The following is a 17,169-nucleotide window of genomic DNA, read 5'->3' as shown; positions in this document are numbered from 1 at the left end:
GAGAAAAAAGAAAAGCTAAATGCAAAGGATTCATGAAAGGAAAGATATACCCATTTGTATGCAGAGTTCCAAAGAATAGCAAAGAGAGATAAGAAAGCATTCCTTGGTGATCAATTCAAAAAATAGAGAAAAACTATAAAATTGGAAAGACTAGAGATCTCTTTAATAAAATTAGAGATACAAGGGAACATTTCACACAAAGTGGGGCACAAGAAAGGACAGAAATGGTATGGACCTAACAGAAGCAGAAGACACTAAGAGGTGGCAAGAATACACAGAAGAACTTTACAAAAAAGGTCTTCATGACCCAGATGACCAGGATAATGTGAGCACTCACCTAGGTCCAGACATCCTGGAGTCTGAAGTCAAGTGGGCCTTAGGAAGCATCACTATGAAAAAAGATAGTGACGGGGATGGAATTCCAGTTGAGCTATTTCAAATCTTAAAAGACGATGCTGCGAAAGTGCTGCACTCAATATGCCAGCAAATTGGAAAACGCAACAGTGGTCACAGGACTAGAAGTCAAGTTTCATTCCAGTCCCAAAGAAAAGCAATGCTAAAGAATGTTCAAAACTCCACACAATTGCACTCATCTCTTAAGCTAGTGAAGTAAGGCTCAAAATTCTCCAAGGGACTTCTCAACATGTTGTGAACCAAGAACTTCCAGATGTTCAAGCCGGATTTAGAAAATACAGAGAAATCAGAGATCAAATGACCAATATCCAGTGGATATAGAAAAAGCAAAGGAGTTACGGGGGGAAAAAAAATACTTCTGCTTTATTGAATATGCCAAAGTCTTTGACTCTGTGATCACATCAAACTGGAAGCTTCTTCAAGAGATGAGAATACCAGATTGCCTTACCTGCTGGACATGGAACAAATAACTGGTTCCAAATTGGGGAAGGAGCACGTGAAGGCTCTATATTGTCACCCTACTTACTTAATTTATATGCCGACTGCATCATGTAAATTGCAGGCTGGTTTAAGCCCAAGCTGGAATCAAGATTGCCAGGAGAAATATCAATAAATTCAGATATTCAGATGGCAGAAAGTGTAGAGGAATGAAACAGACTCATGATGAAAGTGAAAGAGGGGAGTGAATAAGCTGAGTTAAGACTCAACACAAAAAATAAGGATCATGGAATCTGATCCCATCATTTCATGGCAAATAGATAGGGAAACAATACAGCAGTGACAGACTTTATTTTCTTGGGCTCCAAAATCACTGCTGATTGATGGCTGCAGCCATGAAATTAAGAGGCATTAACTTCCTGGAAGGAAAGCTATGACCAACCTAGACAACATATTAAAAGGCAGAGACATTACTTCTTCAACAAATGTCCATCCAGTCAAAGCTATGAGTTTTCCAGTAGTCATCGATGGATGCGAGAGTTGAACTATACAGATAGCTGAGCTCTGAAGAATTGATGCTTCTGAACTGTCGTGTTGGAGAGGACTCTTAAGAATCCTTTGGACTGCAAGGAGATCAAACCAGTCCATCCTAAAGGAAATCAGAACTGAATATGCATTGGAAGGCCTGACATTGAAGCTGAAGCTCCAATATTTTGACCACCTGATTCAAAGAACTGACTCACTGGAAAAGACCTTGATTCTGGGAAAGATTGAAGGCAGGAGAACAAGGGGAAGACAGAGGATGAGATGGTTGGATGGCATCACCTACTTATGGAAATGAGTTTGAGTAAGCTCCGGTGGAACTGGTGATAGACAGGGAAGCCTGGTGTGTTGCAGTCCATGGGACTGCAAGGAGTTGGACACAACTGAGTGACTGAGCTGAACTATTTACATTTGTTTTCATTGCCATTACTTTAGGAGATGTATCATAAAGTATATGGCTTCGGATTTACATCATTGAGTGTTCTTCTTATGTTTTCCTTTAAGGGATTTATAGTTTCTCATCTTACATTTAGGTGTTTTTATTATTATTATTATTTTTATTTTTCTGTATGTTATTAAGAAGTATTCTAATTTCATTCTTTTGCATGTGGCTGTCTAGTTTTCCCAGCACAACTTATTAACAAGGCTATCTTTGGCCTGTAGACATTCTTGCAAACTTTTAAAAATCAAAGTACCCATAGGTTTGTGGGTTTAATTCTGGATTTTCTGTCTTGTTCCATTGGTCTATATCTGTTTTTGTGGCAGTACCATTCTCTCTTGATGACTGTAGCTTTGTAACATTGTCTGAAATCAGGGATGTTTATTTTCCAGTTGAATTCTTGTTTGTCAAGATAGTTTTGGCTATGCAGTGTCTTTTGTGTTTTCATTTGGATTGTGAAAGTTATTGTTCTACTGCTTTGAAAGTGCCATTGGTAATTTGATAGGAATCACACTGAATCTGGTATTATGGATTGAATTTTTTAGTATAGTAAATTTTACAATACTGATTCTTCCTTCTGAGGAACATGGAATATCTCTCCATCTTTTCATATCATCTTTGATTTCCTTCATCAGTGCCTATAATTTTCTGAATAGAGTTCTTTTATCTCTTTATGCAGGTACTTTCCTGTATATTTAATTCTTTTTGTTGCTATGGTGAATGGGAATGGAGACCCTTGTGTTTTTTCCATTGAGAATAATCTTTGCTTTGTGCGTATCATAAATGTCCTTTTGCATGTTGAGGTAGGTTCTTCTATGATCATTTTTTGAAGAGTTTTAACCATAAATTGATCCTGAATTTTTTAAAAAGATTTTTCTGCCTCTATTTAGAGTATCCTGTGGTTTTTAACTTTCGGTTTACTAATATAGTGTATCATGTTGTTTGAATTGCATATATTGAAGAATCCTTGCATCCCAAGGATAAACTCAACTTGATTATGGTGTATGATCATTTCAATGAGCTGTTGAGTTCTGTTTGCTAGAATTCTGTTGAGGAATTTTAAAATCTATTTTCGTCAATGTAATTGGCTTGCAGTTTTCTTTCGTTGTGTTGGGTTTTCATTTCAGGATGACATTTAATATTGTCCCAGAGATCTCTGAGACTATTCTCAGTTTTTTTCAATTTTTTTTTTTTTTTTTTTTTTGGCTGTATTCTACTCTTCAGCAATTATTTCCACCATTTTATTTTCCAGCTCACTGATCAGTTCTTCTCCTTAGATATTCTGCTATTGATTCCTTCTAGAACACTTTTTTAATTTCAGTAATTTTGTTTTTTGTCTCCATAAGTTTATTCTTTAATTCTTCTAGGTTTTTGTTATTTTGTTCTTACACTTCCTCAGTATTATTTTCAAATTTTTGGATTACCCTCACTATCAGTGTTCTAAATCATTTTTTTTTTCCTCTGTAGTTTCCCTATTTCCTCATCATTTATTGGGATTGTGTTTCTGTTTGTTTTTTTCCCCTTTCATCTGTGCAGTAATTCTCTGCCTTATTTTTACCTTCTTTTTTCAACTTTCTGTGTTTGAGGTCTTCTTTTCTCAGACTTCAAGGTTGAATTCTTTCTTTCCATTGGTTTCTTCCCTCATAAGTTTGACCATTGGCTTGTGTAAGCCTTGTATAGGGTGTTGTTTGTGCTTGCATTTTGGAGGGAGAAGATGAGTTGTCTTTTTATTTTTTTTTTCCACTCTGATGAGCATGTCTGAGTGAGGTCAGTTTTCATGCCAACCCCAAAGAAAGGCAATGTGGTAGGATGTTCAAATGTTCAAATTGTGTGAGTGCCACACCATTGTGCTCCTCTCTCACACTAGCAAAGTAATACTCAAAATTATCCAAGTGAGTCTTCAACAGTATGTGAACAGTGAATATTCAGATGTTCAAGCTAGATTTAGAAAAGTAAGTGGAACCAGAGATTAAAAGACCAACATTCATTGGATCATAGAAAACCAAGAGTGTTCCAGAAGAAAAACTGCTTCTGCTTTACTGACTACACCAAAGCCTTTGCTTGTGTGAATCACAATGAACTGTGGAAAATTCTTAAAGAGATGGTAATACCAGTATAACTTTCTCTTAAAAGAAAATTCTTAAGAAGATAGGACTATCTTACCTGTCTCCTGAGAAACCTGTACTCAGGTCAAGAAGCAACAGTTAGAACCACACATGGAACATTGGTCTTGTTCCAAGTTGGCAAAGGAGTAATTCAAAGCTGTATATTGTTCCCATGCTTATTTAACTTCTATGCAGCATACATCATGAGAAATGCCAGACTGCATGGAGAACTAGCTAGAACCAAGATTTACAGGAGAAATACCAATTACCTCAGTTATACAGAAGACACTACCCTTATGGCAGAAAGTGAAGAGTAACTAAAGAGCCCCTTGATGACAGTGAAAGAGGAGAGTGAAAAAGTTGGTATAAAACTCAGCATTATAAAACAAAGATCATGGCATCTTGTCCCATCCCTTCATGATAAACATATGGGAAAACAATGGAAACATTGAAAGACTTTATTTTCCTGGGCTCCAAATTCACTGCAGATGGTGACTGCAGCCATGAAATTAAAATATGCTTACTCCTTGGAAGAAAAGCTATGATCAACCTAGATGGCATATTAAAAAGCACAGAGACTACTTTCCTGGCAAAGGTCTGTCTAGTCAAAGGTATGGTTTCTCTAGTAGTCACCAATGGAAGTGAGAGTTGGACTATACAGACAGCTGAGCACTGAAAAATTGATGCTTTTGAACTGTCCTATTGGAGAAAACTCTTGAGAGTCTCTTGGGCAGCAAAGATATCAAACCAGTCGATCCTAAAGGAAACTAGTCCTAAATATTCATTGGAAGGATTGATGCTGAAGCTGAACTCTGATACTCTGGCCACCTGATACAAAAAAACTGACTCATTGTAAAATATCCTGTTGCTGGGGAGCTTGAAGGTGGGAGGAAAAGGGGATGATAGGAGATAAGATGGTGAGATGGAATCATGACTCAATGGACATAAGTTTGAGCAAGCTCTGGGAGTGGGTGATGGACAGGGAAAACTCGCATGCTGAAGTCTCTGTGGTCAAAAAGGCTCGGATGTGATAGAGTGAGTGAACTGAACTGAACTTATTGAGGTGGTAATTCTGTCTGCTCATGAATGGATTTGTCTTTTTGCCTGGTTTGTTGTTTGAATGCGTCATCATGCACAGGGTGCTACGGATCATTGGGTGATGTTGGGTCTTGAATACAAGTGGTTGTCTTTGTGTGAGTTCTCACTATTTGATACTCTGTAGGGTTAGGAGTTCTCTAGGGTCTTGGAGTCAGCACTCCCACTGCAAAAGCTCAGGGCTTGATCTCTGGCCAGGAATGGAGATTCCACAGCTGCCTTTTTATGGCATTAAATAGGATTAAAACAAATACTGAAAAAGGAGAAGCCAAAGATGAACCCCAGACAAATGACAATGACAGAATCAGGCAAACAATAATTGAAATAATGTAATATATACACATATTTAAATAGTCATAAGCAAATCAAAAGTGTTCAGCAAAAATAAACTGTAATAAATGATACTACCAACCAATTAAGAGCAAAATTAACTGAAGCAGAAACTAGAAAACAAAACTAAAGCAAGGAACCAGCTGAGGAATAAAGCAATGAAACCAAAACTAAAAACTATGGTGAGAAAAAGAAAGGAAAGGGAAAAAAAGAATGAAAGAACATAAATGCAAAGTTTACTAGAGGTAGATAAAGAAGATTTATGTATATATTAAACATTAACTGCAATGAGAAAAGAGCAATAGAAAAAACAAAGGTATAAATGTAGAAAAATAAGTTTAAAATATAAGTTAAAAGAAGAGGAAAAGAAGGATAAAGTAAAGGAAATGCTACAGGACTACAAAAGCCAACGTAGAGGAAGACGGTTTTAACAGAACTAAAAAGTGTGATTAAAAATAAAATCTCAAAAGCTTAAATAGATTTCACTGGGCTAATAAAGTTGACAACTACAACAGGGTGGGGGGAGGAAGAAAATCCAAAAGAAACCACAGGAAAAGTCAAAGTATAAGAATCATAAGTGTTTTCCTTGGGTCTCTGGAAGAAAGTGTCCTTTTGTTCACTGGGAGCCAGAGTCCACCTCGCCTCCCTAGGATGCCCTCCAATACTATGCTGTTCTCTGGACCTGCTGTAGGGGCAGCTCAGCCTCTAATCTGTTCCTACTCCTGTGTGTTCTTTTCCCCAGTGTCCGCAGCTCTCACAACTTGTGCATTTTTTTTTTTTTTTTTTGTGGGGCCTCTCAATGTCCTTTTATATATTCCATAGATACAGAGTCTGCCTAGTTGATCATATGAATTTAATCTGCAGCTTGTACAGCAAGTGATAAGTTTTGGGGTCCTCTTCCTTACCTCACATCAAATGGGTTTCAATTTTGGTGCAACTGCTTGGGTCTCAGGATACCTGGCAGCACCAGGTACTCAGGGGAATTGGTGGGTAGGGCAGGAGGAAATACCGTGCTCTAGAAGGATATGGTGACACACTTTAATATTCTTGCCTGGAGAACCAACCCACCCACCCAGCAACAGAGAAGGCTGGCCAGCCACAGTCCACAGGTCATCAAATATTTCAACATGACCAAAATGACTCTGTGTGCACAGATGCAACACTTTTTACCTGTGGTAACTCTGCCCCCATGAGTGTTGAGAGGGAAGGTGGCATAGCTGCTTGGGTCATGCGGACCCTGGCAGCAGCAAGTGTGCAGGGATACAGACTGCTTCCTGCAGGAATTATGCCCCATCAGACTCTTTTCCCAAGGCTCTGGCAGCTGGCAATCAGGAAGCCTCTTTGTCTAGTCTTTCCATGTTACTCTTCCCATTATACACAGTATAACGTTGCCTCGCTTGGGCCCTCCTCTGTACCACATCAGGCACAAGTTGTGCCCCCTACCCCAACTGGGGTCTTATTCTGCTGTTTGGCATGTCAGGCATGTAAAGGAACACCTTGGGTGGGGTCCTACTCTGTTCTTCCATGTGTCAGGTGCTTGATGGGCCAGCCTCTTTATTGTTCAGCTGCCAGTGCTGACGGGTGGGGAGAGAGATGACGGTGATGGCTCCACCCCCTATACATGATTCAGTAGCAGTACCTAGCTTTCATGGCTGCCTGGCTTTCTTCCAAAGACACTTCCCACAATCTCCTCCCTCATGTCCCCTCCATTCATCTGCCAATAGTCAACAGCAGCCCATGCCCTGGGTTTGCTCCACAATCCCTCTGCTCCAGCTTCCAGCAGTTGCACCGTCTAGGGAACCTGCAACTGTCTGTGGTATGTATGGTGCAGCAAGGATTGTCTGATTCTCGTTTCATTTATGCTTTCAAAGATCAACTGCTTCACTCTCAGCCTCAAATATTTCTCCTTTGACCCAGATAAGTGCCCCAATGTGGGGTTTGGTCCCCTTCTTCAGTTTCCTCATTTGTTGAGGACAGGTTCATTGCTATTAACACTCCTGCTCTCCCCCCATTTCCTTCACCCTACTGAAATTTGCATGGATCTATATTTTCTTCTCTGGTGTTCAGGTACTCATGTCCACTCTCAGCTGATGTTCTGCAAGCACATCTGTGTCTGAAGGTATATTCCTGATGCATCCATTGAGAGTGATGTACTCCATGTCCACCAACTCTTCAGTCATCTTCAGCCATCTTATTCCACCAAGAGAGAGAGAGAGGAAAACATCTGACAATCTGATATTTTTCTCAGAGCACAGATCAAGTATCTAATTTATTATATCCACCCTGAATTCCTTTCAAGATATGTTGAACTCAGTAGTAGCCATGATTTAATCTTTGCAGAGACAGCTTGTAAGTGTCAGTTTCCAGCCAGCAGGACCCCTTCCTATACAAAGATTTGACCATGCATTCAGGGCCTTTCATGGCCATTGTGCCCCATGATGCTGGTAAGGCTCATTTCCAGGCCCAGTGAAGTTTTCATTGATATGCCAGTCAGTGTGACGCTATTTGACTAGGCTCTGTGAATAGCAAAAATCTCCAGTCCATTTCTGTCTTGCTAGCCTCTTGGTGCAGGAAAGTCTTCCCTCTTATTATTTCTTCCCATATCTAGAGTTACATGATTACCATCATTGATCTCATATGGAACTATATACATCATTATTTTATCAGTGACTGAGTTATGTACTTGATAATGTAAGACACAGAAATTTTATGAAACAGACAATATATAAAATAATCTAGGGAGAAAATAAGGTCAAAAGCAAGAATTTAAGGCAGGAGCTTTCATGAGGTATAGCCCAGTATGCCCCAGGTCATCTGACTTAGTGAAGTGATTATATCCAGATGTTAATCTCCTGGTTGTATGTCATAGAGCATCTGATCTTTATCCAAATACTGATTACTATCAGCTTTAAAAACAAAGGTGTAGTTTCCTTTTAACAACTTGTGTAAAATTTTAACAATATAACATAACAGGGAACTATCTCAGAGGTGATAACAAACTAGAATGTAATGTTCAGTAAAACATTAACATTTTTCACTGTGAGGGCATCAACCGTGCAGCCAGGGATGGCTCTATCACATCAAATAAAAATGAGGTTTGTCAGGGAACTCCAAAAATTCAGGTGACAAACTTGGCTTTCCCAGAGCCCTGATTGTTTCATTACAGATATTGCTTCAGTTCAGTTTACTTCAGTCACTCAGTGGTGTCCGATTCTTTGCAACTCCATGAAGCACAGCACGCCAGGTCTCCCTGTCCATCACCAACTCACGGAGTTTACTCAAACTCATGTCGGTGATGCCACCCAGCCATATCATCCTCTGTCGTCCCCTTCTCCTCCTGCCCACAATCCGTCCCAGCATCAGGGTCTTTTCCAATGAGACAACTCTTCGCATGAGGTGACCAAAGTATTGGAGTTTCAGCTTCAGTGTCAGTCCTTCCAATGAACATCCAGGACTGCTCTCCTTTAGGATGGACTGGTTGGATCTCCTTGCAGTCCAAGGGACTCTTAAGGGTCTTCTCCAACACCACAGTTCAAAAGCATCCATTTTTCGGTGCTCAGCTTTCTTCACAGTCCAACTCTCACATCTATACATGACCACTGGAAAAACCATAGCCTTGACCAGACAGACCTTTGTTGGCAAAGTCATGTCTCTGATTTTTAATATGCTATCTAGGTTGGTCATAACTTTCCTTCCAAGGAGTAAGTTTCTCTTAATTTCATGGCTGCAGTCACCATCTGCAGTGATTTTGGAGCCTCAAAAAATGAAGTCTGATACTGTTTCCATTGTCTCCCCATCTATTTCCCATGATGTGATGGGACCTGAGGCCATGATCTTAGTTTTCTGAATGTTAAGTTTCAAGCCAACTTTTTCACTTTCCTCTTTCACTTTCATCAAGAAACTTTTTAGGCCCTCTTCACTCTCTGCCATAAGGGTGGTGCCATCTGCATATCTGAGGTTATTGATATTTCTCCCGGCAATCTTGACTCCAGCTTGTGCTTCTTCCAGACCAGCATTTCTCATGATGCACTCTGCATAGAAGTTAAATAAGCAGGGTGGCAATACACAGCTTTGACATACTCCTTCTCCTATTTGGAACCAGTCTGTTGTTCCATGTCCAGTTCTGACTGTTGCTTCCTGACCTGCATACAGCTTTCTCAAGAGGCAGGTCAAGTGGTCTGCTATTCCCATCTCTTTCAGAATTTTCCACAGTTTATTGTGATCCACACAGTCGAAGGCTTTGGGGTAGTCAATAAGGCAGGAAAAACGTTTTCTGGAACTCTCTTGCTTTTTTGTTGATCCAGCGGATGTTGAAAATTTGATCTCTGGTTCCTCTGCCTGTTCTAAAACCAGATTGAACATCTGGAAGTTCATGGATCATGTATTGTTGAAGCCTGGCTTGGAGAATGTTGAGGATTACTTTATTAGTATGTGAGACGAGTGCAATTTTCTCAGGTAGTTTGAGCATTCTTTGAGATTACCTTTCTTAGGGATTGGAATGAAAACTGACCTTTTCCAGTCCTGTGGCCACTGCCGAGTTTTCCAAATTTGCTGGCATATTGCGTGCAGCACTTTCACAGCATCATATTTCAGGATTTAAAATAGCTCAACTGGAATTCCGTCACATCCACTAGCTTTATTCATAGTAATGCTTTCTAAGGCCCGCTTGACTTCACATTCCAGAATGTCTCACTCTAGGTGTGTGATCACACCATTGTGGTTATCTGGGTCATGATGATCTTTTTTTGTACAGTTCTTCTGTGTATTCTTGGTGCCTCTTCTTAATATCTTCTGCTTCTGTTAGGTCCATATCATTTTTGTCCTTTATCGAACCCATGTTTGCGTGAAAAGTTCCCATGGTACCTCTAGTCTTTCCCATTCTGTTGTTTTCCTCTATTTCTTTGCACTGATTGCTGAGGAAAGCTTTCTTACCTCTCCAGGCTATTCTTTGGAACTCTGCATTCTAACTGGAATATCTTTCCTTTTCTCCTTTGCTTGTCACTTCTCTTCTTTTCACAGCTATCTGTAAGGCCTCCTCAGACAGTCATTTTGCCTTTTTGCTTTCTTTTCCATAGGAATGGTCTTGATCCCTGTCTCCCATACAATGTCATGAACCTCTGTCCATAGTTCATCAGCTATTCCATCTATCAGATCTAGTCCCTTAAATCTATTTCTCACTTCCAGTGTATAGTCACAAGGGATTTGATTTAGGTCATACCTGAATGGTCTAGTGGTTTTCCCTACTTTCTTCAGTTTAAGTCTGAACTTGGCAATAAGACGTTCATCATCTGAGCCACAGTCAGCTCCCTGTCTTGTTTTTGCTGACTCTAGAATTTCACCGTCTTTGGCTGCAAAGAATATAATCCATCTGATTTCGGTGTTGACCATCTGGTGATGTCCATGTGTAGAGTCTTCTCTTGTGTTGTTCGAAGACAGTGTTTGCTATGACCAGTGTGTTCTCTTGGCAAACCTCTACTAGCCTTTGCCCTGCTTCATTCTGTAGTCCAAGGCCACAGTTGCCTGTTACTCCATGTGTTTCTTGACTTCATGCTTTTGCATTCCAGTCCCCTCTCATGAAAAGGACATCTTTTTTGGGTGTTGGTTCTAAAAGGTCTTTTAGTTCTTCACAGAACCATTGAACTTCAGCTTCTTCAGCATTACTATTGCTTACACATTTTAAATTCCTCAGTTTAGGAGTAGACTATTGCCATGTATTAAGGAGATCATAATAGGAACAGTTTGACAGTAATGGGTTATTTTTGCAGAAGAGGAAGAAGTTTAATGTGTCATCTACAGGTATCATGATCTTCCTAGTTTACTGTGAAATAATACTCATTTACTTTAAGAAAGTAACAAAAGATTTTAAAAGCACATATAATTCACTTAAAGATAAAGAAATTCACAGTCTCTTACCAAAACCCACATTATAAGAAAATTTTGTCCCCTTAATGGAGGGAGAAAACCAAATTCCAGTCTGGTATCAGCTTACTGTTAATAACAAAATTTATTTATCTGGTTTTACACATAGATGGTGTTTTCCATAAATCTTGAAGAATTAGTATTCTGCCAAAGGTGTCAGAGTGAAGCCATAAAAGGCATGTTTAAAGTCAGATTGTATTGCAATTGACAAAGCTACTTGGTCTTTGCTGCAACATGTACCTCTTTAATATGAAAACTAGAATTATATTTGACAACATTTATCAGGACATAATAATAGATCTTCATGAATTCCACATTATTTCATGATATCTATAATAGTAACACATTCAAGGTCAGGAGGGGCGGCTGTGAGGAGATACCCCTCGTCCAAGGCAAAGGAGCAGCACCTGTGCTTTGCTGGAGCAGACGTAAAGGAACACCCCACATGCAGGGTAAGAGAACCCCAAGTAAGACGGTAGGTTTTTGAGGGGACATCAGAGGACAGACACACAAAAATCATGATCACAGAAAACTAGCCAATCTGATCACAGGATCACAGTCTTGTCTAACTCAATGAAACTAAGCTATGCCATGTGGGACCACCCAAGATGGGCAGGTCATGCTGGAGAGGTCTGACAGAATGTGGTCCACTGGAGAAGGGAATGGCAAACCACTTCAGCAGTCTTGCCATGAGAAACCCAAGAACAGCATGAAAAGGCAAAATGATAGGATACTGAAAGAACTCCCCAGGTCGGTAGGGGCCCAATATGCTACTAGAGATTAGTGGACAAATAACTCCAGAAAGAATGAAGGGATGGGGCCAAAGCAAAAACAATACCCAGTTGTGGATGTGACTGGTGATAGAAGCAAGGTCTGATGCTGTAAAGAGCAATATTGCATAGGAACCTGGAATGTTAGGTCCATGAATCAAGACAAATTGGAAATGGTCAAACAGGAGATGGCAAGAGTGAATGTTGACATTCTAGGAATCAGCGAACTAAAATGGACCAGAATGGGTGAATTTAACTCAGATGACCATTATATCTACTACTGTGGGCAGGAATCCCTTAGAAGAAATGGAGTAGCCATCATGCTCAACAAAAGTGTCTGAAATGTGGTACTTGGATGCAATCTCAAAAGTGACAGGATGATCTCTTTTTGTTTCCAAGGTCAGCCATTCAATATCACAGTAATTCAAACCTATGCCCCAACCAGTAACGCTGAAGAAGCTGAAGCTGAACAGTTCTATGAAGACCTATAAGACCTTTTAGAACTAAAACCCAAAAAAGACATCCTTTTCATTATAGGGGATTGGAATGCAAAAGTAGGAAGTCAAGAAACACCTGGAGTAACAGGCAAATTTTTCCTTAGAGTACAGAATGAAGTAGGGCAAAGGCTAATAGAGTTTGCCAAGGGAACACACTGGTCATAGCAAACACCCTCTTCCAACAACACAAGAGAAGAATCTACACATGGACATCACCAGATGGTCAACAGTGAAATCAGGTGGATTATATTCTTTGCAGCCAAAGATGGAGAAGCTCCATAGAGTCACCAAAAAAAAGACAGGGAGCTGACTGTGGCTCAGATCATGAACTCCTTTTTGCAAATGCAGACTTAAACTGAAGAAAGTAGGGAAAACCATTAGACCATACAGGTATGACCTAAATCAAATCCCTTATGACTATACAGTGGAAGTGAGAAATAGATTTAAGGGACTAGATCTGATAAACAGAGTGGCTGATGAACTATGGATGGAGCTTTGTGACATTGTACAGGAGACACGGATCAAGACCCTGCCCATGGAAAATAAATGCAAAAAGGCAAAATGGTTGTCTGAGGAGGCCTTCAAATAGCTGTGAAGAGAAGTGAAAAGCAAAGGCGAAACAGAATGATATTCCAATTTGAATTCAGAATTCCAAAGAATAGCAAGGAGACATAAGAAAGCTTTCCTCAGTGACACAATGCAAAGTAACAGAGGGAAAGAGTCGAATGGGAAAGGCTAGAAATCTTTTCAAGGAAATTAGAGATAGCAAGAGAATATTACATGCAAAGATGGGTTTGAAAAATGACAGAAATGGTATGGGCCTAACAGAAGCAGAAGATACTAAGAAGAGGTGCCAAGAATACACAGAAGAACTGTACAAATAAGGATCTTCATGACCCAGATAATCAAGATGATGTGATCATTCACCTAGAGCCAGACAACCTGGAATGTGAAGTCAAGTGGGCCTTAGAAGCATCACTACAAGTAAAACTAGTGGAGATGATGGAATTCCAGTTGAGTTATTTCAAATCCTGAAAGATGATGCTGTGAAAGTGCTGCACGCAATATGCCAGCAAATTTGCAAAACTCAGCAGTGGCCACAGGACTGGAAAAGGCCAGTTTTCATTCCAATCCAACAGAAAGGCAATGCCAAAGAAAGCACAAACTACCGCACAACTGCACTCATCTCACAGGCTAGTAAAGCAGTGCTCAAAATTCTCCAAGCCAGTCTTCAGCAATATGTGAACCGTGAACTTCCAGATGTTTAAGCTGGTTTAAGAACAGGCAGAGGAACAAGAGATCAAATTGCCAAGATGAACTAGATCATTGAAAAAGCAGGAGAGTTCCAGAAAAAAAAAAAAAAATCTATTTCTGATTTACTGACTATGCCAAAGCCTTTTATTGTGTAGGTCACAGTAAACTGTGGAAAATTCTGAAAGAGATGGGAATACCAGACCACCTGACTTGCCTATTGAGCAACCTGTATGCAGGTCAGGAAGCAACAGTTAGAACTGGATGTGTACAAAGAGACTGGTTCCAAATAGGAAAAGGAGTACATCAAGTCTGTATATTGTCAGCCTGTTTATTTAACTTCTTTGCAGAGTACATCATGAGAAACACTGGTCTGGGAGAAGCACAAGCTGGAATCAAGATTGCCAGGAGAAATATCAATAACCTCAGATAGGCAGATGACACCACCCTTATGACAGAGAGTGAAGAGCAACTGAAAAGCCTCTTGAGGAAAGTGAAAGAGAAGAGTGAAACAGTTCAGAAAACTAAGATCATGGCATCAGGTCCCATCACTTCATGGCAAATAGATGGGGAAACAGTGGAAACAGTGTCAGACTCTATTTTTTCGGGCTCCAACATCACTGCAGATGGTGATTGTAGCCATGAAATTAAAATACACTTACTCCTTGGAAGGAAAGCTATGACCAACCTAGATATCATATTAAAAAGCAGAGACCTGACTTTGCCAACAAAGGTCTGTCTGGTCAAGACTACGATTTTTCCAGTGGTCATGTATGGATGTGAAAGTTGGGCTGTGAAGAAAGCTGAGCACCGAAAAATGGATGCTTTTGAACTGTGGTGTTGGAGAAGACCCTTAAGAGTCCCTTGGACTGCAAGGAGATCCAACCAGTCCATCCTAAAGGAGAGCAGTCCTGGATGTTCATTGGAAGGACTGACACTGAAACTGAAACTCCAATACTTTGGTCACCTCATGCGAAGAGTTGTCTCATTGGAAAAGACCCTGATGCTGGGAGGGATTATGGGCAGGAGGAGAAAGGGACGACAGAGAATGAGATGGCTGGGTGACATCACCGGCTCGACGGGCATGAATTTGAGTAAACTCCGGAAGTTGCTGATGGACAGGGAGGCCTGGCGTGCTGTGATAGATGGGGTCTCAAAAAGTCGGACACGACTGAGCAACTGGACTGAACTGATAATAGTAACATCAGCCATGTTTATTTCCTGAGAGGTTTTATTACTCCTTCAAAAATACTCTCCATGTAATTTAACACGTCGAATGAAACCATGTAGTTTAATATTCAGATCTAGAATGAGGAATCAGTATGTGGTGTATATCTTCCCTTGTGGTTCATCTGGTACAGAATCTGCCTGCAATGCTTGAAACCTGGGTTCAGTCCTTGAGTTTGGAAGATCCCCTGGAGACAGGAAAGGTTAACACTCCAGTATTCAGGCCTGGAGAATTCCATGGACTCTATAGTCCAAGGGGTCTCAGAGTCAGACACGATTGAGCAACTTTCACTTTTTTCATGTTTAGAGCAAAATCTCAGTATACGTGGGACTACTCCACATCAACTACTACTGAATAATTGTGGGTGTATTATGAGCACTAAAATGCAGCCTCAGTAATGCAAGAATTTGAGCTTCAGAATGCAAATCCAGTGGTTCTGACACATGCAGCTTGTCTATGCGTGGTACACGTGTTCTATAATTCAGTGTTCGTAGTTGTAGCACACATATTATAGAGCTGGTTCACTAGTGGTGGAATGCATGCTACAGAGTACGAAAACAGTAGTTGCAGATGCTTACGCTAGATGAAAGCTCACAAGTTGCAGGACATGTGTTTAGAATTAGGGTTCTGGAGTGATGTGACGGGTTCTTGAGTGTACACTCTCAGATGTTATTGCACACCTTCTGAAGACTACTAGTTTATAAGTATTGGGGATATGATCCCAACAGTGACTATCAATGGTTGTTTTGTTTCTACTTCAGAGCATGAACTTAGGAGTAGCAGGACATGTGCTTTGGTTAACAAGCACAATCATCCCAGTTCAGATGCTCCAGATGGCAAGCTACTTATTTGTAGTGAGAGGTTGTTGCTGAGCCATGAAAACTGCCAGGATTCTTGGCCTCCAGAGGAGAAGAATTCAACCTGGGGGTAGAGATGAGGCTTGATCACTCAGAGCTTTTGTGTAATAAAGTTTTATTAAAGTATAAAAGAGAGAAAGCTTCTGACATAGACATCAGAAGGGGACAGAAAGAGTACACCCCGGCTAGGCTTTAGCTGGATGTTAAATAGTCACTAGCAGTCTGTTAATTAAAGAAAGGAAGTGTCTCGAAACTCAGAGAATGGCACCAGGTCCCTCACCCACAAGATGCATTTTGAGATAACCTTGGCACCAGGTGAGCCATCTGGGCAATAAAATGATTGACATGAATCTTGAAGAAAGGCAAATTTCCATACAAATATATAATTTCGTTAACATAGATTAGGAGAACAATGTATGAGTATAACATGCTGTTTTGGCAAGTTGGTTCTGAGCTTTAGGCAGAACCAACTTGATGACAGAATCTGGGGTAAATACATAGCATATTAACATAGCTTAAAATAAACATTTCCCTAAGAAAAATGCATTGGTTAGCTCAAGGTTTGAGAAAAGTTAAGTTCAGGTGGAACCAGGTGTCCTTATGGCAACACAGAATTTGAAGAGAAACCTCTTTTCAAATGTGTATAGAGAAGGAGAAACAAATGTAACACTAGTTTGTTTCCTCCTGCCACTTAAGAGAAAGAGAAAAAAATATCCGACACTTGCAGCCTATTTACTCTATTTGGAGGCCCCTGGCCTTCCTGCTTTATACCCTCTCACTTACATGATGCTGAAGATCAGAGGCTCAGTAATAGTGAAATGCATCCTCCAGTTGTGGCAATCCTGCTGAGTAACATCGGCTCAATAGGGGCTGGCTGTGTGTCCTAGAGTATGTAGTCAGTATGGTGGTATATGTCCTCCATAGTTCCAGCTCCCTAGGTGTAGGAAAAGTGCTATAGAATATGGGCTCTTTAGTTATAGGAAGCATACTTCAGAATGCAGACTCAGTAGTCACAGGAAACATGTTACAGAGGTTAAGCTCAGTAGTTTCAGCTTGCATGTTCTGCAGTGTGGGCCCCTAGTATTCAAAAGGTGCTGTAGAATGCTGCAAAACTAAAGGCAGGATGTGAGCTTCAGAACGAAGGATCAGTAGTCATGACATAAATGTTCTAGACTGAAATTTGAATGGGGTAGAGTGGTGGAATATGAACACATACTCCATGTGTTCATTAGTTGCCACACAGCTCTTCTTGAACTTAGTCTCATTAATGGTGGAACGTGTTC

This window comes from Dama dama, chromosome X (assembly GCF_033118175.1).
Source record: "Dama dama isolate Ldn47 chromosome X, ASM3311817v1, whole genome shotgun sequence".
Lineage (NCBI taxonomy): Eukaryota > Metazoa > Chordata > Mammalia > Artiodactyla > Cervidae > Dama > Dama dama.
This window is presented reverse-complemented; position numbering follows the sequence as displayed.